Raw genomic sequence first — 25005 nt, 5'->3', positions numbered from 1 at the left:
GCAAGATAACACCAGGCCACACTCAGCCAACCCCACACATGAGCTGGTATGGTGCTACAATTGGGAGGTACTGGACCATCTTCCCTACAGTCCTGACCTGGCACCAAATGATTTCCACCTCTTTGAACCATTGAAGAAGCACCTGGGTGGAAGGCGATTCGCAACCGATGGTGAAGTGAAGCAAGCTGTCATGTCCTGGCTTCAGGCGCTAGACACTGATTTCTTCTATGCCAGGATAGATGCTTTGGTGTACCATTGGAACAAATGCGGAAAAATAATATGCACCAAGGCCATACTATTGAAAATACATATATGTATGAGTTGAATAAAATTTATGCAATGAAAGGTATTGTTACCTTATTTATTGAACCACCCTCATACTATAGAAGCACCTTCTAACAACTTGAATGTTTAATTCTAGATAACATGCCTGTTTTGGGTATGTGATAATAACTGGGTGGTACTTTGGTTTAGCAGTGAGATGCAACTCTAAGGGGTAAATGTATTGAGCTGTAGGTTTTTATTTTGGGGTGCCCTGCACTCCGGACATGAACCCCTTAGTGTTAGGGACTGCTAGTAACAGAGAAGCCGTGACGTGGCCTAGCAGCTTCCCATGGATCTGCAAATGCATGCAACTAATATCTCTGAATTTCTAATCACCATATAGTCTTCATGTATTGTTGCAAGTACAATTCAGTGTGCTGAGGAACAATAGGGGGTTAAAACACCCCCCTTTTTTCAACTTGGTATGACCCCTCCCTTTCATGCACCTGAAGAGTACTGCCAGATTGATTTGAGCAGCTGCCATTTTTTGTTTGATTCTTGATAACCAAGAATATAACCATCAATCTTATTTAAAAAATATATAAATCCTTGTGTTAGACTAAGTGTGTCTAGAACCCATAGCCTCCTGTATCCCAGTCAATTGATTTACCACTACACCATTACTCTCATCCTATACCTTCATAATAAATTCTGGGATAACATCATAAACAAGATAATAATAATAATTACTTATATATAAATACTTTAGCACTACTGAGGCTGATCATATTACTTCATAACAATCAGATTGTATAGCCATTTTATGTATCAATTATTGAAAATAATTACAATTAGACTATGATATAACATATATAGCTTGCTGAAAAAGTGTCAATATCCGCTATAATACTCTATTGTATGTTTTCAAAACCCTTAATCTCCTAATATTCAGCCTAATCTTCCTAACTCTACACTATTGGTCTGATTGACCACTGACCCTATTTTAACAAAGTGGTGAACCCATGGGGAATGCAGACCTAATGATCCTAATTATATATTTACTTCCAGCGATCCTTTTTAATATATTGGTACATTATGTTTAATTAATTTTATAATGATTTAACCTTTGTGATTGTTCTATGTATATTGTTTATTCATATTGACCGGTCAACTGAAATAATATTAGTAATAAAATACAGCTTTTGTGTTAGTTGTGTTTCATTCACATCAATCTTCTTGGAGAAAAATATATATTAGCACAGAGATTTATATGTTTTACATTTTTAGATACACCTGGCATCCAGGTGTATAAATGTGCTGCCACAAACACATCGAGTTTTTCTGCTGCTTATTTATGTGATTATCATGATGACTCATACTTTTTTTCTATTTGGACAAACACCGTTTAATTATATTTAAATAGCGCTGGGTTTTTCTTTTTCTTTTTTATTGTATATATACCCTTATGCAGTGCCCCACGTAGTGGTACCCCTAGGCAGTGCCACAGTAGTGCACCTTATATAGTGTCCCCAGTAGTAGTCCCCCTATGTGCAGTGCCCCCAGTAGTAGTCCTCCCTATGTGCAGTGCCCCCAGTAGTAGTCCCCCCTATGTGCAGTGCCCCCAGTAGTAGTCCCCGCTATGTGCACTGCCCCCAGTAGTAGTCCCCGCTATGTGCACTGCCCCCAGCAGTAGTCCGCCTATAGAACACACACAAAAAAAACCCACTTACCTGAATCCCTGCTCCTGCGCCCACCGCTGTCTGCTCCTCCCTGGTCTCGCTCTGCACTATGTTGAAAAACGTCATGATGTCTCTCCCATCATACACTGCGGGAGCTGGAAGGTGGAGCTCATGAGTGAGCTCCAGCCCGGCTCCCCCCGTGGATGCAGCAGCCAATGGGATTCTGTCTGACACACACAAACCCCCTCCCCACACTTACCTGAATCCCCGCTCCTGCGCCTGCCACTGTCTGCTCCTCCATCCTCCCGTCCTGCTCTCGCTCTGCATTATGGAAGAGATGTCATGACATCTCTCCCATCACCCACTGCGGGAGCTGGAAGGCGGAGCTCATGAGCGAGCTCCAGCAGGGCTCCCCCCGTGGCCAAAGCAGCCAATGAGAGTCTGTCTGACTCTCATTGACTATCAATACAAACACACCGCCACCGAGTAGTATGAGTGTATTACCCGGGGCCAGTGGCGGTGTTTGTTGTGTAGTGCAGACCGCACTCACTGGGGTCCGCACTACACTGTTGGGCCCAGGGGACACTGGTGGCAGGTGCAGTGGCGCTATTGGTTGCAGGGGCTATGGGCCCCTGTACCACAGCGAGCCCCGGAGCGAGACGTCGGCTGCACTGCCGCTAGATCTGCCACTGTTTTGCACTACACGAGGTATCCATGGTCTTACAGTAGAAAACCACATGTGCCACTAGCAGGCCTGGATTTGTAGATGGCTAGTACTGTAAGCTACACTTTGTTTCATCACTTTTCCACATTTTCTGTTCTTATATTCCCATAATACAATACTTGCTAATATTACAAATACATTATATTTTTAGTTGATGAAGAATACATTGTACATTATTTAGTACAAAAATAGACCTGTTGAAGGATTGGGTCACGGACCTCACTTAATGGTAATGGCAGGGTGAGGACCAGGCAGCTAAATCAGCCTATGAGTTTTTTTTGTTTTTTTTTAATAACATTTTATTAGAGTGCCTCAGAGTAACAGAGTACATAATGTCACCTAAAAAGGGGGAGCACATCAAATCGTATAATTATAAATCAAACAATATAAAACAATTTTAATGCAGTAATATCATATTAGTATAGCTGTTGAACATATGCATCAGAAGTACCATTTTTACATAAGAAAGAATGAAAAAGAATAATTTAAAGGAAGGGGAAGGGAGAGGGGGGGGGGCAGAGGTTAAGAGCTGTATACATCTTTACACCGCTGTGTACAGTGTAGTTTTACGTAGTTTTATGTAGCCAGTCAGTCCTTGACAAAGTATTAATAGTATTATTAGTGTTAAAAGTAAATCGATTGCAGTTGCCGAAGCATGTACCAAGTAGTTGATTCAAACACTTTGCATATATTACTCAGAGATTCTGTCGATATAGTCGGAAAGTAAGGTTCTCATTTTTTCATAGAAACGCTTAACACCATGCTCAATATCATGCAGAGCATCCCATCTATCTATATATAAATAGTCCATTAGAGCAGACTGTAATTCCCTTAAGGAAAGGGAGGACTTTTTGATCCATTTATTCAAAATAACTTTTTTAGCTAAGGTTACTATAAGAGTTAGTAATAGTATTATATGGTCAATAGAGGCTTGAGCACTCATAAATCAAAATGAGCGAACAAAAAAGGAATAGGCAAGAAATTAAGTAGTATCTGAAAACTTTGATTATTAAAATGTAATACTTTGTACCAACATTTTTTTTTATTTTTGGACAAGACCAAAAAACATGTGCAAAGGAAGCATGGAGTTAGGACAACAACCGGCATCTCCCAAAACCATATGCTTTCTACAATTTGGCGCAATATACGCTCGGAGAGCTTTATAATGAATTTCCTGAAGCTGTGCAGAAGCGAGTAATTTCAATACTTTAGCTCATCGTTAAGAAATTCTCTAAACCATCAAACTCTTTATCCCATTTATTTAGCAAATTAGATCTAAAGGTATACACCTGATAGATATATCTGCAGATTGAGTGATCGTGTCCCGCCCCCCTCCTTGCGGCTGCCGCTGTGTGTGTATGGACGGTCTGCAGACATATCTGTCCATCGGCTGTGCAGCACAGCCAATGCGATATGTCGGTGAGCGACGACATTCACCGACATATCGCAGGTACACACAGGCCGACGGGCAGCAGATACATTGGCCAATCAATTGATCGGCCAATGTATCTGTCAGTGTGTACCCAGCATCAGGGCTGCCATCCGAAATTCTGAGGCCCCCCAGGGCCCCCCTCCCCCGCCCGGGGTATAAGGCAAAGTGGTGGATAAATGTGGGTGGAGCTATAGCAGGAGTTTTGCCTCAATAGGTGCATAAACCAGGGATGGCTAGGCATGGGGGAGCGGGTGGGGTATGGCACAGGGCAGGGAACACTGGACAGGGGGGGCACTGGGCTGGGAAGGGTGGACTGGGGTGGCAAAGGGCAGGGAAGGCTGGTTGGTCTAGGGTGGAAATGGTCAGTAGGGGAGGGGCAGAGAAGACAGGCAGGCTGGCTGGACATGGGGAGAGGGTGCAGGGAAGACAGACTGGCTGGCTGGACTAGGAGGGTGGGTGCAGGGAAGACTGGCTGGACTGGGGGAGGGGCAAGGCAGGGAAGGCAGGCTGGCTGGACTGGGGGATAGGGAAGGCTGGCTGGCTGGACTTAACAGGCTGGCTGGACTGGGGAGGGGCAAGGCAGGCTGGCTGACTGAACTGGGGGTGCGCAGGAAAGGCCTGGGTGGACATGGGGAGGGGGCGCAGGGAAGATAGGCTGGTTGGCGGGACTAGGAGGGGGGAACAAGGGAAGACTGGCTGGTCTGGGGGAGGTGCAAGGAAGGCTGGCTGGACTGGGGGGGAGCAGGAAAGGCTGGCTGGACATGGGGAGGGGGCACAGGGAAGACAATCTGGTTGGCTGGACTAGGAGGGGGGTGCAGGGAAGACTAGCTGGACTGGGGAAGGGGCAAGGCAGGGAAGGCTGGCTGGCTGAACGGGGGGCTGGGCGCAGGAAAGACTGGCTGGCTGGACTGGGGAGGGCCAGGGCAGGGTCAACATACCTGCGTTCTCCTGTCCTGAGATAGATTGGGCCCAGCTAGCTGCGGTGAGGAATGCATCGAGCGCCAGGCAGGGAGAAAGAAAGAGCATCAGCGCCGTGGAATTCAACTATGGAGTCGGACTGGAGCCGTCCGCCAGCATCCGCGACGCTGCAGCATTTGAACTACGCAGCCAAATGCAAGCCAATCACAGCTCGTGGAACAGCAGCCAATCAAGAGCGGCCGCTCATGATTGGCCGACAAGGAGCTGCTGCTTCTGATAGGCTGCCGTTCTGCGAGCCAATCACAGCTTATGGCTGACTCCAGTACGTACTACATAGTGCCACAGCGCTGATGCTTTCTCCCTGGCCCCTGCCAGCTGCCCGGTGCATTCTTCGCCGCTGCCCACCGGACCCCCTCTGTCTCCGGGCCCGGTACTAGAGTCCCGGCAGTCCCCCCCTGATGGAGGGCCCTGCCCATAATTATATGATATGAGGTGGTATTAAGTAAGCGCAAAAGAGAGATTCTAGTGGATTAGAGTTACAGTATCATGCATGGGAGTTGAGGTGTGGGATAGATTAGAATTCACATAATGTCGAATTTGGGAGTACATGAAACAGTGTTTGTGAGGTAAGGAATAAATCAGCCTATGAGTTTTAAAAAAACTAAAAAACAATCTGGTTCTGGCCAATGGACTAGATTTTATTGTATGACTAAATGAATTACAGGTTAAGTCTCCCATATCCAAAATGCTTGGGACCAGGGTATTTTGGATAACGGAATATTCCGTATTTGGAGAATTTGCATAGCATAATGAAATATCTTGGGAATGGGACCCCAACATACACACAGTATGCATTTATGTGTTATATACACCTTATACACACAGCCTGCAGGTAATTTTATACAATATTTTCAATAATTTTGTGGCTCAAGCTAAGTTTGTGTACAGAAATGAAATTCATTTATGTTTCATATACACCTTATACACAAAGCCTGAAGGTAATTTTATACAATATTTTTAATAATTTGTGCCTTAGAAAAAGTTTGTGTACATTGAACCATCAAAAATCAAAGGTTTCATTATCTCAGTCATGCCAAAATTATTCTATAAATTCGGAATATTCCGTATTTCGGAATATTTAGATATGGGAGACTCAAGCTGTACTACTTTAAACTTGCTACTATTTTTGCTGGACTTTCATCTTCTCAACATCTCTTCTGTTCTACTTTAGCCCATAAACCTTTCTTTCTTAGCATATTGCCCAGTCATTGTTCCATAGATAACAATTGTGATGAACAGGATGACAGTATAGCATTCCCTGCTTTCATTACTGAGCTATGTATATAGACATTTGATCATGGACTTAATATCACAGTCTGTGGAAAATATTTTGCTAATGAAGAAAGCTATAAAGGGATTAACAGCTGAAGTGCTATCACTGTGGAAAAATAAATACTTGAGAGCCAGGTTAGCCTTAGTGCTATAGCTTTGTTCCTGAACCTTTTTGGTCTCCCGCAGCTGTAGGAGGCCCAACTAACCCAGGGGCATTGCCACATGGGTGCCCTTCTATTTGTCCTGTCCCAGCTGAAAGGCAAGTCCTGGCTACCTGGGCCATACATTTCGTGTGTGTAGGGCTGGAGGCACAGGGCTAATGGTTAAAAGATCCCGCAGGCAGTCTGAAAGTAAATCAGAATAAATCAGCTGCATTCTGATTCACAATAAGACATTACATACTGTACTATTGAGCTTAGGTTAGTGAGTGAAAACTTTTAAGCAGAGTTGCACAGTGGCTAATATTGCTCACAGCACTTGGGTCCTGAGTTCAATTCCAAACCTGGTCTTTTTTTGTGTGGAGTTTGCACATACTTGTGTATTTGAATGGCTTTCCTTCAGGTTCTCCACTTTCCTTCCACACTCCAAAAATACATTATTAAGTTAATTACTTGTTGAATAAACTGTATTCTGGTGATTTAGAGAACTATGGGGAAAATATATCAAGCCTTATAAAAAGTGTAGAAGTGGACAAGTGGAGACGTTGCCCAAAGTAACCAATCAGCTTCTGCCTATCATTTTATAGAATCTACTTAATAAATGCTAGATAGAAGCTGATTGGCTGGTATTATCACCTTCTCTGCTTGTCCACTTCTCTGATCTTTGGAAGGTTTTATACATTTCCCCCTTAGACTGTAACATTCAGAGGTGCAGTGATTGATGTGAATGACAAATATCATATGTACATTGTGTAATATGGTAAAATAATAAATTAATGATAATATTAATCACAGTTTAATCTCATTAGACTAAGTGCACCACACAACAACACCAGTCCTTGCTAGAGCTGTTTGGACTGTTCTTCTCTTCTAGACCAGTCCTTCTCACCCTGAGGGCCACTGACATCATCCATGTCCTGTCCTTACTAGGCCCAGTCAGTACTGTCTAGAACCGAACCTGTAGCGTGAGATAGTTAATTAGCACTAACCATGATCTGACAGGGGAAATCAGAAAAACAAGGGAGGATTCAGTATTCAGTCTAATTTAAGGGCCTCAGGCATAAAATGAATTCATTTGCTGGGGTCAGCAGTGGGCTGATTGTATCATGAACTTGAGGGAGTACAGTAATGGGTGGGGGGTGGCAGGGGTTTAAGACGTGACCTTGGAAATATTCAATACAGGAAAAATAACTTTGGATATACTCAGAACGGGGAGCATGATCTGAACTAGTACCCCCCATGTGACGAGGGGCTAAAATGTACACCCCTTTTTACTCCAAGAAAGTAATTAAGTAATTTATAATTATTCTAATTTTAATGATAATGCTTGGGTTAATGTACAGTTACAATGTGACTTTCAATAGGTTCAAGGGTATCAACAGGGGGAGCAGGTACAAAGTAACCAGGCCTGTCTGAGTCCCAGCCTACTGAGGTGTTAAAGCCACACCCCCTTCAGTAGGTGTTTAATGCTTGTTTAATAGTTGGCAATAGGGGCTGCATGCAATTATTTTACTGGGAGTCTGACAGTTCTGTCAGAACCAGAAATCAATTTATTTCCTCTAAGGATGGCCATTGACCATCGATGCTGACTAAGAGGTAAAATCCATCGGATCTGATCTGTCGCGGACAGAAGTAGACGGCAGTGAAATAAACATTCTTACATGTCACTAGGAACCATGAAACTATGACACTGACATTGTGACCACTACGCAGGGGGTAAAACTCTCATTGTCTGTCTTGTCTACCATCAATAGATTCACAGTGTAGCAGTCATGGTTCATGTCCTTAACACAATACTGAGTTTCTATGCGGGCTTCCTCATGACTATAATTGGATTAAACTGCAAGATATACTTTTCCCATGCAATAGATTGAAGCTTGCAACAGGGGACAAACAGTGTATAATAATAATAATAAGTTATTGATGTTGAACTAGTACCGTTTCACAGTAATGATAATGGACATAGTGCCTAGTAAATGTAATTTATATCCCATCATCTCAGCATTTTAACTCAAGAGTTAAAGAACTGAAATACCACCTTTAATTTTAAGGGTACAGCAAGCAGTTAACATAATTTAATTTTCCAGTTGCTGAACTACTTTTAAGCTCGTGAACTAAGTAAGAATTGACCTAGTTATTCTGCTTTGTGTCTAAAACCTTTTATTCTGAAAAGACTTAACATTCATGATAAGCATTATAAACAGGGACCTCTTTAGCTGTAGTACTAATAACCGACTGACCAAGGAGTGTGAAATTAGGATATGTTTGAAAACTTTGTTGCCCTTTGTAAATGAGCATTAATAATCAGTTTAATCAAGCTGCATATATTATGTTACTGGGTAATAATAATATACCATCACCTGAACACACTGGTGACTTTAATTGTCCTTTAATTAGTTATGTTTAACTTCCTGGCTACATATGACAAGTAACAGAAGTAAAGAGCTTTAGGGGAACAATATGTTAATAATATATTATCCCATATAACAACATAACTAACTAGGATGGCTTTTAATTTTGCATATTAACCTCATTTGAGTAACAGAGTAACAGGGCATGACAATCAATTAATTGTATTTGCCTACAATATGTAAAATGCATACTGCTAGAATAAAGCTTTACAGAGAATATATTATTATTATTATTATTATTATTATTATTATTATTATTATGTATCCAGTGGTGGCATACTCCATACAAATTAATGGTATATACACAATATATTTGTTACCACTAAAATTAATCATAATATTTCTTATTTACCTGATACAGCTTTTTTTCCCCAAGATGACAGTTCAGAGAGGCTACCAGACAGGATCAGCAGCTATTTTACTTTTCCTTTAGTTTTTATCTTGCCAAAGTTACATCCAGGGCAGCCGATACATGTGTTTCTGCAGAGCTTTGCCTCTGTGTTTTACTCAGAGCTGCCTCGGGGCTGGCAGATAAACCCAATTTGGTAGCTTAAGTGTAAAAGGAATTCCTTTCATAGCATAGGGTTGTTCTTCCTAAATATAGTTGCACTTGTTAGCTGAAGTTTGTCAGTGGCTGTCTGGTCTCGGCTTCACCTGGCTATTGACTTGGATCTAAACTCCAGCTAAACAACAGCAATAAAGAAATAAAAGTAATGGATTGCTAGCCAACTGTTTTCTGCCAGGGCAAAGCTCTCACTACACAGCTCACAGAACAGGTCGTAGTTTTTACCACACAAGCTTAAAGCATACAGCTTGTAACATGACACTGACTTTTATAGTGCCTTAGGAACAGATAAAGGGACTATGGTTGTATTGTAGTAGATGGGTATCACAGTCTCTTATTGCTATTTTAGGTTTAGGCAGTTAGACCACTCATTGCAAGGATTCTTCAATTCTAAATTCTAGACAACAACTAGCCCTTTGCCCTTACTTTTACCAGTAGAAGGGAATTCATTAACGTCTGACAGTCTCCGTGCAGCATTGTGTACAATGTACTTACTGATCGTTCCCATTGAAGTTTATCATGTTTTACTGAGCATTAATGCTTGTGAATGCTGCAGACAATGACAAACTTGACTGAATACATAGTGGGCAATTCGCAGAAAGTGTGTGGATGCAGAGCATGTTTTACAGGTAGGGCAACTTTTGGCTGGAGGGACACAAGAAGAAAGCCCAGGCTCTTCTGCCAATGTGACAGCAACAAGAAAAAATGTGCATGATGAAAACCATGTGGATATAGCTTATCTAATGTCAGTGTGGAAATATATAGTCAATACAAAATAGTTATGAAAAAAAAAGAGCTATAGTTCATTATTCTTGTCTCCACCATACAATAAAAGAGGTAATTCCTGTGCCTGGCACACAATATATAGAGCATCATTTGGCTACAAAATACAGAGCACATCCTAGTGACAACACCACAATACAGAGATCCTGCCCTCCCCGCCATATTAGGCTCTCTGTACTCACTGCTCTTTTATTTATACATTAGAAAATCAGAACCCAGATCTGATACCACCTTACTCACGCCATCATCTCTTGCCACCATTACAGTTGTTGCACTCTGATTGATGGATAGTTCCAGCATGCACTATTGTGTGGAGAATATCCACCACTCTGATTGGTGAAAAAACAGTCATCCACCAATCATCATTCTAGCAGTCATTTACAGGCTATTATAGGGGATACATAGGGGTTTATTTATGAAGCGTTGGGTTGTAAACCCTGGTCGTGGTTATGCCTGATATTTAAAAGAGCAATGCTTTCACTTGCAAGACTTGGCTCTTGCCCTTTTAAATATTGGGCATAAACACGAACAGAGCGTACCAGCAAATCACTAGAACATAGTAATAAGCAACCCCTCCTCCAGGAAACAGTGCTTACCAGTGTGCTGATGCTATTCAGCTCTGTCAGCAGGTGACAGTCAGTACTCTGTGTCAATATCTGTCAGTGTCATGGACTTGATGTAATTTTTGGCCGCAACCACTTTCGGGGCATATTCTGCAGAAAATGGGAAAATGGAGAAGGTGCACTGCATTGTAAATAAAGATCTTCTTGTACCCTGCCCACTAAGATCTGCCAATGCATATATAAAAAAAATAAAAATATGTTAAATTGCAGGAAATGTTCTGGGTATTTGCAGACCCTTTTATATGTTCAAGATGACAGTGTCCCAAATGGATCTGATGCAGGTGAAAAAACTGGAACTACAGTCATTTGAGCTGCTGTGACACCACTCACCCTGCTCCTATGTGTGAATGTGCCAATCCACATGGTACTTTTTCAGTCACTGTGTGCTTGCTTAGTTAGATAAACCTCCTTCTCCTAATAATCTGATATAGAGAAAAAGAACATTATGGAATATTTAGTGAAGAATAAAAACAAATTATTTAATGTATACTAAACAGTCATAAGATATATATATTGGTGGCTGACAATGATTCTGCCTTAAAGTATCCATGGCAAGAGCAGAATGCCAGATTACTGAAAATAAAGTTAAGACTGCTTGGGATCCTCTCTCGCCTATATGTATTCTATATTAAAGAGGTCCTGATTCGGAGATGGATGCAATGGCGATTATATGAAGATCGAGCAATTGTTTGCCATTGTGCATGCATATAAGCTGCACTGTGCATGCGCAGTGATCACATTGCGATTACGGATGCACAGAGGAATCCATCGCAAAGTGAGTGATAGGTAGTCCGTTTTTGGGGGTGGTAACAGGGGGGTGGTCAGAAAAATGCAGGCGTGTCTGACCATTTAAACGCTGTTACATTGGCGTGTATAAATTAGCTCCTGCGATCTCTTATGCAGCATGAGAATCCTCTGCATGTCTGGAGAGCAGCTAAGTCTGGGGCATGCCTGACTTTCCACAAGGGCAAGATGGCCGCTCGATGTGCGTCAATATTACCGATATTTACGCAGTTAAGTGACATCATACGCCGAAGAGAAGGCAGCAGTGGGTGTCCCTAGACCATCGGATGCGATCGAAGTGCTTGAGGTTGACTATACCCTGTCGCAAGCACTGCGATCACTTCAGTGTGAAGTACAACCAGGTGATGTGTACAATTACAATGATGCTGCCTGTTAATTATGCACGCCTCTGAAACGGCGTTAAGATGCTCAGGCATGCCTGCGTTCGCACCTCCACTCCCCTGTTTCTAGTGGTCTGCTCATGTTACCACCCACAAATGGCTTCTCCTGTCACTCACTCTGCTGGGCAGTCTATGCGCAGCGAGCAAACGCATCCCGAGCTTTCGCACTGGTTCGCGCACTGCAATGCGTACGCAGAATGCGAACATCAGCCAGCTACGAGCGAACGCTTCTGAATCAGGTCCTTAGAGCGAAGAGAAGAAAAGGCAAAGGGCGAGATGTACTAAGCTCTGAAAAGTGATAAAGTGGAGAGTGATAAACTGCCAGCCACTCAGCTCCTAACTGTCATGTTACAGGCTGTGTTTGAAAAATGACAGTTAGGAGCTGATTGGTTGTTAGTTTATCATTCTCCACTTTATCACTTTCCAGAGCTTAGTACATCTGCCCCATCTCCTATGCACAGTGTCAGTCTTAGTCGTGTTTAACTTACACATGCCTCCTCTTGCATCTTTGCCGATTGCACTGCAAACGTGCGCACGCATCACGCAATGCGAATAGCTGTGGCCACAAGGGCCATGCTACGCCATGCAGCACGCTGGGTTTGCACCATACAATCCTATGGAGTTGCGGGAACGAACGCAGCACGCGTACCCATTCGTGAATGTGCGACTCGCACTATGCGTGGCGCGATTTCTCACACAAGCGGCACATCTGTATAATAAGAGACTGCATTTGAAATGGTATGCAGGTGGGACAACGAGGTGAAAGGTTCTGTAACAAAAAGGAGAATGTCATCCGCGAAAAGACAGAGTTTATGATTCGTGTTCACAACCGTAACGCCAAGGAAGTTATCATCTGCCCGGAGTTTAGCAACCAGTGGTTCAATAGCCAAAAGAAATATTAAAGGAGAGAGAGGGCACTCCTAAAGAATCCCATTAGTTATAGGGAACTCATCCAACAGAAAGTCATTACTAAACACTATCGCAGTGGGATTACTGTACAAAGCTAAAATTGATGATCGTATATAGGGGGTCATTCAGACCCGCTCGCGAGCGCAGGACGCTCGCAAGCGGGTCGATGTTCCCCCACTGCGCATGCGCACGACGGAGGGAGCTCCGTCGTGCGCATGCGCGAGACCCGGCGAGCGACGGGCTCTCCATCGCTCCGGGTCTCGCACCAAGGGGGGCGTGCTGTCGATGTTGATTGACAGCACGCCCCCTTTGGTGGGCGTGCCGGGGGCGCGGCTGCCAGACGGAGGCGTTCCCATGGGAACGCCTACCGTCTGAAGCCGGCCCCATTGACATCATTAGAGATGTCAGTGGGAGTGATTTTGGCTCTGATAGAGCCAAAATCACTCCAGGGCTTGCTGCAGTGAGACCCTACCGCAGGGTCTCCGTCGCAAGCCCGATGGTCGCGATGGTCAAGACCATCGCGACCATCATCATGGATGCTCGCATATGCTGTGGGTGGTCACCCACAGCTATGCGAGCAGCCAGGAGGCCGCTCCATTTTCATGGAGGAGGGCACTGATTCAGAGCGAGCGCTCTGGTCAGAGCGTTCGGCTCTGAATCAGGCCCATAGTCATGAAAACCAAATTGGGAGATAACCATACGCATATACAATCAATTCAACTGGTTGAATGCTTTATCAAATCTAAAGATAGCATAAGAAAGCTGAAACTGGAAGTGGTGATGGAGTCAATAAGGTTTTGCACTCTAGATGTATTGTCAGAGGCCTGTCTACCAGACACAAACCCTACCTGGTCAGGGTGAACCAAGGGAGGGAGGAGATGATTGAGGCAAGCAGTAATTAACCCATGGGAACGCCTCCGTCTGGTAGCCACACCCCCGGCACGCCCACCATCGACATCACCATCAACAGCACGCCCCCTTTGGTGCGAGACCCGGAGCGACAGCTTGGCTGTCGCTATCCGGGTCTCGCGCACGACGGAGCTTCCTCCGTCGTGCGCATGCGCATTTGGGTACCCCCTGTTTGAGCCGAAAGCTCTCTGGGGCTTGCGGCCACGAGACCCTACCACAAGGGTCTCATCGCAAGCCCGATGGTCTTGACCATCGCGACCATCATCCTGGCCGCTCGCATTAACTGTGGGTGGCAACCCACAGCAATGCGAGCGTCAGGGGGCCGCTCCATAAAAAAAAAAAGACGCCCTGATTCAGAGTTAGAGCTCTGTCAGAGCGTCCGGCTCTGAATCAGGGCCAGAGGGCCTGAATCAGACCCAGTCGCAAGCGCTGAGCGATGGTGGCCCAGAGCGCATGCGCACGATGGAGCCGGCTCCGTCATGCGCATGCGCAAGACCCGGATAGCGACGGGCAATCCGTTGCTCCGGGTCTCGTACCAAAGGGGGCGTGCTGTCGATAATGAGTGACAGCATGCCCCCTTTGGTGGGCGGGCCGAGGGAGTGGCTGCCCAAACGGAGGCGTTCCCATGTGAACGCCTCCGTTTGGGGGCGGCCCCACTGACATCACGAGTGATGTCAGTGGGAGAGATTTCGGCTCTGTTAGAGCCGAAATCTCTCTGGGGCTTGCGGCAACGAGACCCTACCACAAGGGTCTCATCGCAAGCCCGATGGTCGCGATGGTCTTGTCCATCGCGGCCATCTTCCTGGCCGCTCGCTATAGCTGTGGGTGGTCACCCACAGCCATGCAAGCGGCCAGCAGGCCGTTCTAAAAAAAAAAAAAACGGCCTTAATTCAGAGCGAGTGCTCTGTCAGAGCGACCGGCTCTGAATCAGGGTCAGAGTTTATTACGATCTTCCAATTCCTTAAACTTAGGCTCTAGGTCTAATTGCATCTGGATGTTCTGTCGTTTAAGTTTGGCACCCGCTTGAATAGCAAAACTCTGAACAACTGCCTTAAGAGCACACCAAAAGGTTAAGGTAAAAGTGTCTGAAGGAAATAAGTAGCTAAATATAGTACATCAATATATTATCAGCTATGGATTGTTTTGTAATAGGATCTGACAAAAGGTGAGGAGATAATCTCCAGGGGCAGGGGGCCAACCGATGTGGAGATCTATTTCAAGACCACAACAACGGAGCATGGTCAGACCATGTAATAGGCAAAATGTCCAATGACCCTGAATGTTTTAGCATCCATTTATTAGTCAGAAGAAAGTCTATACAGGAGTAAGAGTTATGGGCCAGTGAAAAATAAGTATAATCCCGCCCAGTTGGATTCCACCTCCTCCAAACTTCATATAAATCTAATTCTGCCAGGAGGTTACAGAATGCAAGAGGAGGACCAGAGTGAGCAGAAGCAGTGGGGGGTTGTCAAGATTTGTCTAATTTAGGATCTAAGGGCCTGATTCAGGTTGGATCGCAACTGCGATTATGCACTCTATCGGACGATTGGTGCGTTCTGCGCATGCATCACAGTGCGCGTGCGTGAACCGACCACTGCGATTGGGACTGCGTTCGCAGTGACTACGCAGACCCATTGCAAAGTGATTAAGAGGAAGTGCCTTTTGTGGGAGGTGATGGGGGGGGGGGTCGGCGAAACGAAGCCATGCCAGGCCATTTGAACGCCGTAGCAGGGGCGTGCATAAATTATGCACTGCGATGCCATAAACAGCATGAGTACTAACTGCGTACCGGAAGGTTAGCAATTGCTAAGTAAGGTCTGACCTTTTGCATGTGTGCGAAAGGCTGCGATGGTACTCGATGTTACCGATGGTTTTGCAGGCTTGCTAAACATTACTGATGCTTGTAACGTAAGGTGGTTGTCCTTATGTAGTGCTACGATGGCATAGCGGTAGCAATGGATTAGCATATCAAACTATCCTCCAAAAGGCCTGTCAAAGTAAGGTATCGTCCACTTTTATCTGCTAATTGACAGTGTAGGACAAAAGAGACAGAGAAACTGAAACAGATAGCTACCCCATTACGCTTAAAGGGACCATTAGCAAAATAACCTAAAGGATACCTGCAAACTCTAAAAACAGGGGGGCCTGTAGGGGAGTAATTAGTCTCTTGTTAGGCACGTCTGCCCTCTGTTTGTAAAACTTGGCTAATACTAACCTACACTTATTGGGAGAATTCAAACCTTTGACATTTAAGGAAAAAACATGCACCATTTAACCAAAACCAAAGTTGAGAGAGACAGAACAATCTGAAACATTTAAGACATGTATAAAATAGAAACCACATTGTACAGTATATCTCTAAAAAACATCTCCATAGATTGGAAGAGGGACAGGGAAAAGGGATGGACAGGGGGAGAGAAAAAGAGGAAACAAATCAAAATGACCCGGTATAATGGGTTAGCATTATTATTACTGGGGTGAAAAAAAAATGCAATAGCTGTAAAGTGGGGGAGTGACATTAATGCTAGTCATCGCAACATATCTAGCAAAAACACTAACTGAATAAAGGCATAGTAAAGATATATAAAAATGGAAATGCATAGAAAACATGAACATATAGAGATGGATGCAGTGCCAAAGTTTACGCAGTTGAGCAATGTTTTGCTACTGTACATGTGTGAAAAGTCCAGAAATCCCTTACTGCACTGCACAAACCCAAGTGCCCTATCGTGTTTGCTATTGCATACGGCATCATCAGCATTTCAGAAAGGGTTTGCAATCCCTGGGCATTTCATGGTGGAGACTGGGAGTTGACCTAAAGTGATCATTGGTGTGTTGTGGGAGTTTCATGAGCGTGTCTGGGAATGCAGCAGTTTGCCGATTCGCACATGCACAGCCTCAGAGGCCATGCTTAGAGTAGACCATAGGCTACAACAAATGTCGATGGTGCGATCAATGTTGTGTCATGTTGGAGTGCTTACAATCTCCATCGCAAATGCACAGACCACACAGCCTGACAGTGGGCATCTCAACACTTGTACATTCCATTGCACTGTCCATCACAAAGGGAAGGGTGAGTATAAGATTTGCATAATCCTCTATTGTGAGAGCAGCTGTAATGAAGGCTGCATTACCATCCATCTCTGAATTAGGTCCAAAATAAGTCTTTTTTTTTGCTTTGCTGAAAACTCATAATTAGAATTTACCTGCTTGAACTATTCTTTCTGCATATGTAGGAATGAGATTGAAATGCCAGCGATAGCGGAAGCCCGACAGGATCAAGATCCCGACTTGGGCAGGTAAGTACCCAAACCTCCCCTGTCCCCCCCTATTCCTCTCTTAGTGGTGCCTAACCTTAACCTCCCCCTTAGTGCCTAACCCTGACCTACCCCCGAAGATGCCTAACCCTAACCCCCCTTACCACTCCCTAAACCTAACCCTCCCGGGGGGGTGCCTAACCCTAACCTCTCCCTGGGGGTGCCTAACCCTAACCCTGCCCCCTAGGGGTGCCTAACCCTAATCTCCCCCTCCCCCAAACCTAACCCTAACCCTGCTAGACTCCCTAATTCTAATCCTCTCCCGCGGCTAACGCTAAGGGCACCCCGGACTTACCTTCATTCGGGATTGCGTCCTCTGCATTCCAGTGTTGGAATTATGATAGGCGTCTGTATTTTGAATCCCTAGCTGGCATTCCGTTGTTGGAATTGTGACCGTCGGCATTGCGGCCGCTGGTCACATGACTACATCCCCATATGTAGCAATGAACGATTACCGGGCACTGCAGAATTCTGAAAAAGTACCTAAAAAGTGCTACCTTCACTTGCCCACACTGGATTACCCATCTGACCAGTGTCACGCAGACTACTAGTGCTACCTGTTAGCACTGCACCTTGTGTGACTTCATATGCTAGCAATTGACCACACTTCTCCAATTTGTAGAATGATTACACCTAAAAATACTATAATGCGTTAAACCAGGAGGTGTCTCCATAGTCCCTGATATCAGGATGATCATACTCTTTGTACACGTGTAACCCTATTTTGTACTGTGTTCAGCCGGACATGCTAAAGATGAACATTGAAAGGGGGGTGGAGGGGTACTGCAACATGAGGACAAGGTAGCATGCATCAGTAACAGCCCCTCTTATACATGGGAACCAAGCCTGCCAGGGCGAGTTATCTAGTGACCTGATCAGTCATAAAGAAGGCTTTTCCACTGTACTGGTGGATTTAACTTGGGCTGTAACGACCAGAGATTATAGATACTTTTGGGCTGGTCAGGATCTGCAGTGGTGATATCTGGATGTGACTTAATTTTCAATTTCTAGGAATTTAATTAGTTTACAAAATATGATGTACATTATATGTTTTGTTTGTGACATGATATTGGTTGCAATGCAAAATATACAGTATGTCATACTTTTAACAATTGCAGCATGGTAAGTGTTTTATATAATGAGTATGTAGGATGCCTTATTTAACGATACCACAACAGTATGATTTTACATTGCATGCCTAGTTTTCTTTGGCATAACACTATGTTAGCCAAGGTGCCAACATTGTTAACTATAAAAAGTAAATCTGAAGGCAAAAGAATAACAGACCTCTCTGTATAATCAACAGATATCAGTATAATAAACAGGCAAGAGCAAATAGACTGCTTGGCACAACTGGCTTTTCGTTTGAGAAATTTTATTGTCGCTAACAAATGGCTGTACAGCTACAATAGAAAGTTCTCTCTTTAAAATTAGGAATGTGATGTCTAATTAAGTTATGACCACTTGCAGCTTTGATCCCCCGGGAAAATGCGCCACTCCTAGTGAGCCCCCAGTACATGCACTGGCAGTGGCTTCACAGTTAAAGTGCATTCTTCTGCTAGTTGTACGCTGGACTGTCAGTCACAGGGGGAGGAGTTCTCTCCCCCCTGGGACATCTAGTCCAGTGATTAATAAGCAACTCTCCTTCTATTCACACTTGCCTACGGGAAGCTCCAGGAGACTCCTGAATCGCCAGTGGCTCTTGCTTATAGCAACCAATAAGTTTCTACCTATTATTTCATAGAATGAACTATGTGCTAGCTAGATTGGTTGCTATGGGCAACTTCTTCACTTTGTAGAAGACTGACACATTTCCCCTATAATTCTTATGCATTGATAAATAAAAATAAAATGATTTAAAACATTTTTAAAGTACAGTGAAACTTACTGTACCACCTATTATACAGTTGGCCTGCAGTAACTGGGAATGGGATGTAGTCAGGAAGCCGGCGGTGGAAATGCCAACCGCCGGCTTCCCGACGCCTATCATTAGCCCCAGCCTGAAATCCTGATGCCCAGCATACCGAAAGTGGGTAAGACGGGCATCGGGAGCTCATAGCCACGGGGGGAGTTAGGTTTTAGGGACCCCCGGGAGGACCTAGGGTTAGGCACCCTCGGGAGGGTTAGGCTAGCGTAAGGTGTGTCGAGGTCAAATAATTGGTTATGATCGCTTGTTCAGTGAATAAATTGTGTCACACCATCTAGAACATTGAATAATAATTTATTATGCATGACTAAGTAGGTTAAGAATAGAAGGTGACAGTTTATGTTTGCTAGCAAAGGGTGGACTGTCGAAGTCAAATAATTGGTTATGATCTCTGTACAATTATTATCTGACGATCTAGTCATGTATGGGCTGATAAAGAGTAAATCGGATGCTACTCTGCGTCGGCACAATCCGATGCGCACAAATGCGTATCAAGGTTTAGTCAGTGTATGGGAAACAGGTTTTGTATCTCTGTAACAAATAATTAAAATGCACACAGATACGTATGCGCAGAGGAGTGTTTTAAATGCAGAGTTAAAGACCATTGTCAGAAGACTGAATATCTTCAGCAATTGTATGCCTTTTGTTCAATGCTACTGTAGTTAAGAGGAACTGACATTTACACACCAAATAAGCAGAGAAAAACCTTTGACGAGCTATCAGAGTTTATGACTCCAGCAAACATCTGCTGGTCACCTCTGAGCAGAACAACTTTATTGTCTATGACACCTTGGAATTTGGTACAGGCAAACATAATATTAAATATGTCAGTTAATGGATAAAGTTAGGGGTATATATATATTAATACATTACACATACACTGATGCACATAACACACACACATAAGCATATATGCACACATAGACGCTCGTATGTGTATCCACATACGTACACATAGACGCTCACATGTGTACTCACATACATACATACGGACATTACACGGACGCATATATGCGAATGCATATGTATACAATAGGTTCCCATTTCGCAATAGTTAATAAAAAGGGTTACTAAAGGTGTTAATTAGTAATTATGATGCAATATGTACTTAAGTGAGAACTAAGGTTTAAAACATAGTAGACATGTCATGTTTGGTATCATACTAAATCCCTGTTTACTTGCAGACTTCTGTACCTATGGACAAAGAGGTCGCATCTTGCGTCCGCTAGTTATGGATGACAGGGATTTATTACATAGATTGTTATGCAGTGCTGTAGCTAGTTGTTCGGCGGGAAACTACACAATGTGACTGTTTGAGGACTGATCCATCCCCCTGATGACACCGTATTAACTAACCAATGACCAGAATGACCAGATGCAAGAACCAATGGAAACCTGCCAACTTGACCCTTTGTTCTCTCTGTAACCTGTACCGAATATATGCTGTAAGCTGGTCTCAGTGTTCAGTCATTTATCCATTTCTTTGGGTGATGGTGACCGCAGGGTTCAGGATTGAAATACTGCATACTGGGACCAGTAGCGCATGCGTATGTATTGGCTGTACTTATATACATCTTATTGCTTTTTATTCTAATTGTTAAATCTTTCCCTGTTCACATAAATAACTTTTTGTGCTTTGGAACCACACGATTGGACTGGAAAGCAATTCTTTCTTAAGCGACTTGCAGTGCTAAATAGCAACTATTAGGAATCAATAGGTGGGGTTAGGGTCAGGCACCACCGGGGGGAGGTTAGGGTTAGGCTTAGGGAGCGGGGAAAGGAGGGTTAGGTTTAGGCACCCCTGGGGGAAGGTTAGGGTTAGGCAGCAGAGGGGGAGGTTAGGGTTAGGCACCGCTAAGGGAGGATTAGGGTTATGGGGTTAGAGGGGAGGGGTAGGATACTTACTTTGGTCGGGATCTTCATCTGTCTGCCTTCCGGCGCCAGGATTTAATCCGTCGGGCTTAGGTCCGGCGGTAATACATATCGATTCCCTGGGAATACTTAGGTCAAAGCTTACCAACAACCTGTTAGAAAACCAACAGACTTGAAAATGTTGTTTTGTTGTATTTGTTTGCCTTATCCGCCCCAAAAGTAATATAATTGTTTGTGTAAGCTTAATTATTAATGTTATTATATTTATTTAGATGATAGGATGTTACATTTTTCAAAGCCATCACTCAAGGAATTGGGCCTATAATCAATATTTGTCAGGTGACAGTGCCGATACTGTATTAATATCAGCTTAACTGTACACTGCAAGAATAAAAGCACAAGTCAGAGATACACTAGTAAATAGTTCTGTAAGTAATTATTGCAACAAGAGATAAGTGCATTTGTTGCAGTACAGGCAAACAGGTTTACACCCTTTTACACCTTAGTGAACAACGTATGCCGCTTCTCCTTTTCTAAAGTATAAAAAGTGATTTTTTTTTTAATGATGAATGCAGAATGTAATCAACCCAAATTCTATCAAAATATATCTTAATGTATGTATTTGTAACAGAAGGTAAGAACAGTTTATTCAAATTGCTCATTTTGGGCCGTATTTATCTCAATCCACTTTTTTAATCCGGATGTGATTTTTTTTTTCCCCCTAAATTTGCAATGTGATTATTAAAATTTTCATACAAATTTAACAAAAATCTCTTGCCGGTACAAAGACAGCATAAGAGCTTGTCCCGGTGAAGAGCTGGAAGCAGAGTTGTAGCTTACGCTATCACTCTGCTTCTGAGTTTGGAATCGTCGTATGTACTGCGCATCTATGGCTGTCAACCTGCATATATATATTAGGGGTGAGCGGGTTCGGATTTCAGAAATCCGAACCCCCCCGAGCCCCCCCGATCCGAGACCGATCCAAGTCAGGCTCGACTTTTCCCGCCTGACTCGGATCTGAAATCGAGGCAAAACGTCATCATCCCGACTTCCGGGTCTCGCAGGTTTTGGATTCTGTATAAGGTACTCCCGTCGGCGCCATTTTCTCACTCGGCTGTGGACAGTGAAGAGGGAGGGTGGGAGTTAGGGCTGGCTGGGCTGTGCAGTGTAGTGTTGTGCTGTGCTGTGTTGTGCTGTGCTGCTGTTGTCCATAGGGGCTGTGTCCACTCCTCCAAAGTCCATAGGGGCTGGCTGTGTTGTGCTGTGCTGCTGTTGTCCATAGGGGCTGTGTCCACTCCTCCAAAGTCCATAGGGGCTGGCTGTGTTGTGCTGTGCTGCTGTTGTCCATAGGGGCTGTGTCCACTCCTCCAAAGTCATAGGGGCTGGCTGGACTGTGTTGTGCAATCAGTTGTCCATAGGGGCTGTGCCCACTCCAAAATCCTGTGCAGTGTCCCAGTCCTAAAGGGGTGCTGTAGTGTTGTCCAGGGGGTGCTCTGTCCATCAGGGGTGCTCCCCCCAAGTGCAAAAAAATAAATCTTTTTTTGTGTTTGTGAATTGTGTGCGCAGTAGCTGCATGTGCATCAACAAAGTAGCGCCAAGTGTGCGCCTGTGTCATAGGTAAAGGGCCGGCTGGCTTGACCGTTAAAGGGTGCTGTAACCCCCAAAGTGCACTCCAAACAAAATAAAAAAATATTTTCTGTGTTTGTGAATTGTGTGCACTGTGGCTGCACGAGCATCAACAAAGGAGCAGCGCCAAGCGTGCGCCTGTGTCCTATAAGTAAAGGGCCGGCTGGCTTGTCTGTTAAAGGGTGCTGTAACCCCCAAAGGGCACTCTAAACAAAATAAAACATTTTCTTCTGTGTTTGTGAATTGTCTGCACTGTACGTGCATCCTCAAAGTGCGCTCCACAAAGAATAAAAAATTCTTCTTTTTTTTTCTGTCTTTGTGAGTTGTGTGGGCTGTAGCTGCACGTGCATCAACAAAGGAGCAGCGCCAAGCGTGCGCCTGTGTCCCATAAGTAAAGAGCCGGCTGGCTCATTTCTTAAAGGGTGGTGTAACCCACAAAGTGCACTAGTCTCCAACAAAAATAAAAAATTATTTTCTGTGTTTGTGTGCGCCTTAGCCGCACGTATATATCAATATAACATAAATGGAGGACCAAACTTTCTCCGATAAAAATAAAATAGCGAAAGATCAAGAACCACTTCCTCCTAGTGCTGAAGCTGCTGCCACTAGTCATGACATAGACGATAACATGCCATCAACGTCGTCTGCCAAGGCCGATGCCCAATGTCATAGTAGAGGGCACATACAATCCCAAATGACAAAGTTCAGGAAAATGACCTTGAAAAAAACATTTAAATCATCTGAAGAGAAACGTAAACTTGCCAATATGCCATTTACGACACGGAGAGGCAAGGAACGGCTAAGGTCTTTCCCTAAGTTCATGACTAGTGGTTCAGCTTCACATGACGATGGAAGACCTCCTCCCGCTAAAAAATCAAACGAGTTAAGCTGGCAAAAGCACAGCGAAGAACTGTGCATTCTAAGAAGATATCACAAATCCCCAAGGAGAGTCCAAGTGTGGTGGCGGTTGCGATGCCTGACCTTCCCAGCACTGGATGGGAAGAGGTGGCTCTTTCCACCACTTGCACGCCCCCTGCAAGTGCTGAAAGGAGCACCCACAGTCCACTTGCTGATATGCAAATTGAAGATGTCACTGTTGAAGTACAACAGGATGAGGATACTGGTGTAGCTGGCGCTGAGGAGGAAGTTGGCGAGGAGGATTCTGATGGTGATGTGATTTGTTTAAATCAGGTACCGGGGGAGACAGTTGTTGTCCGTGGGATGAAAAAGCCCATCACGGTCATGCCTGGACAGAAGACCAAACATTCCACCTCTTTGGTCTGGCAATATTTCTATCCAAATCCGGACAACAACTGTCTTGCCATATGTACCATATGTAAATGTGAAATAAGTAGGGGTAGGGACGTTAACCACCTAGGAACATCCTCCCTTATACGGCACCTGCAGCGTGTTCATAAAAAGTTGTCAAGTTCAGAAACTTTGGCTAAGACCGTAAGCAGTCCAGGGACACCTAAATCCCGTTGTCCTGTTGCATCCAAGCGCCTGCAAACCACACCGTCAACTCCCTCCTCGTCAATTTCCTCCTTAGTCAGGATCGGAAGTAGTCCTGCAGGCCATGTCACTGGCATGATTGACTCTCCTATCCGGGATTCCTCCGGAGGATCCTGCATTGCTACACCTCCTGCTGCCGCTGCTGCTGTTGCTGGGAGTCGTTCATCATCCCAGAGAGAAAGTAGGAACACCACTACTTTTACTAAACAATTGACCCTCCAACAGTCCTTAGCGAGGAGGATGAAGTACGACAGCAGTCATCCTGAAGCAAACCGTATAACTGAGGCCTTGACTGCTATGTTGGTGTTAGACGTGCGTCCGGTATCCGCCATTAGTGCAGTGGGATTTAGACAATTGATGGAGGTAGTGTGTCCCCGGTTCCAAATCCCGTCTAGATTCCACTTCACTAGGCAGGCGATACCGAGACTGAACAGAAACGTCAGAAAAAGTGTCCTCAGTGTCCTGAAAAATGCGTTTGTACCCATTGTCCACTTAACAACGGACATGTGGACAAGTGGAACAGGGCAGACTAAGGACTATGTGACTGTGACAGCCCACTGGGTAGATGTATCACCTTACGCAGCAACAACAGCAGCGTCACCAGTAGCAGCATCTCAGAAACGCCAGCTTGTTCCAAGGCAGGCTACGCTGTGTATCACCGATTTCAGTAAGAGGCACACCGCTGACAACCTCTTAGAGAAATTGAGGGAAATCATCGCCCAGTGGCTTACCCCATTTAGACTCTCCTGGGGATTTGTGATATCTGACAACGCCACCAATATTGTGCGGGCATTACATCTGGGCAAATTCCAGCACGTCCCATGTTTTGCTCACACAATAAACTTGGTGGTGCAGAATTT

At 44.4% G+C, this 25005-nt stretch overlaps 1 protein-coding gene across 2 annotated transcripts in view; it reads right to left on the bottom strand.

The window, feature by feature from the left end:
• Positions 1 to 25005, bottom strand: part of SMPX (small muscle protein X-linked) — a 171582-nt gene that overhangs the window by 87110 nt on the left and 59467 nt on the right. The window contains exon 1 of one of the 2 annotated variants that reach the window (XM_088451501.1): positions 9271 to 9647. The exons of the other annotated variant lie outside the window; for it this stretch is intronic. The gene's annotated coding sequence lies outside the window, so the exon portion shown is untranslated. Of the gene's footprint in view, positions 1 to 9270; positions 9648 to 25005 lie in introns of those variants that run through there. 2 annotated transcript variants of the gene reach the window in all.

Source organism: Taudactylus pleione, unplaced genomic scaffold (assembly GCF_031769625.1).
Source record: "Taudactylus pleione unplaced genomic scaffold, aTauple2 ptg000026l, whole genome shotgun sequence".
NCBI classification, from domain to species: domain Eukaryota; kingdom Metazoa; phylum Chordata; class Amphibia; order Anura; family Myobatrachidae; genus Taudactylus; species Taudactylus pleione.
This window is presented reverse-complemented; position numbering and strand designations above follow the sequence as displayed.